Here is a 981-nt window from a genome sequence, read left to right on the forward strand (position 1 = left end):
TCGTCACAAGTGCATTGCTCTACTCGAGCTGACTTGGATTATATTTTTTGTAATCGTATGATGTTGATGAGATGTATACTCGCAAGACTAATAAAGAATTGAAAGAATTGTTACCATTTTAGCAGCCTGCATGGTACAAAATTATTACGTGAGATATCGAACACTTTTGTAAAGGATAATCGATTGCCTTACCGATCTCTTTTTTGACAGCAAAGAAATACATGTAGTACGGTCTTTGATTACAAGACAGAGCATTATAGTACATGTATATGTATATACGTATGTATGTATGTATACCTTATGTTGTATATATAATTGTCAAATAAAATACAGTTTAAACTATATAGACCACAGAATGATTGTGTGTGTAGTCAAATATTCTTTCTTTATTGTGAGAAAAGCAATACATTGTTGTCATCTGTCATGTGTATGTGATAAAAACGTCAACAAAAACACATTTTAAACATATTTTAATCAATTATAACGACAACATGGGAATATTTCCTGTCCTTTTTGTTTCGGAAGTAAAATATAAAAAAAATACGCACTGACTATGCGAAAGTCACCATTATTATCAAGACCTAACACCCAAACAATGTGAAGTATTTCGTCCTTCACCGAGCTATTGACCAGTCCATTTTATGTCCGATGAAGCCTGAGATTAGATAGACTGTAATTGTATTAGATACACAGTGTACGTACATGTAATTGAAATTTTCCCATTGAAACTGGTAGGTAACAAAGAGTTTCAGGAGAAGATATGAACCTTGTCTTCAGACAATGTAGGAGATGAGTATCATTATCTGTTTTCCTGTAAAAACGCAATCATTGAAAATTTGCAAAGAAATTACATATTCTAAATTATTACCGCTCAAACAAAAAAATTGTCGGTACCTCTATCAGAGTCACATTTATAATATGTACGTATTGGTTTAATGGTTACAACATATCAAGATATACACATGCATTGAAATACGATCA

The sequence above is a fragment of the Pecten maximus genome, chromosome 11 (assembly GCF_902652985.1).
Source record: "Pecten maximus chromosome 11, xPecMax1.1, whole genome shotgun sequence".
NCBI lineage: Eukaryota > Metazoa > Mollusca > Bivalvia > Pectinida > Pectinidae > Pecten > Pecten maximus.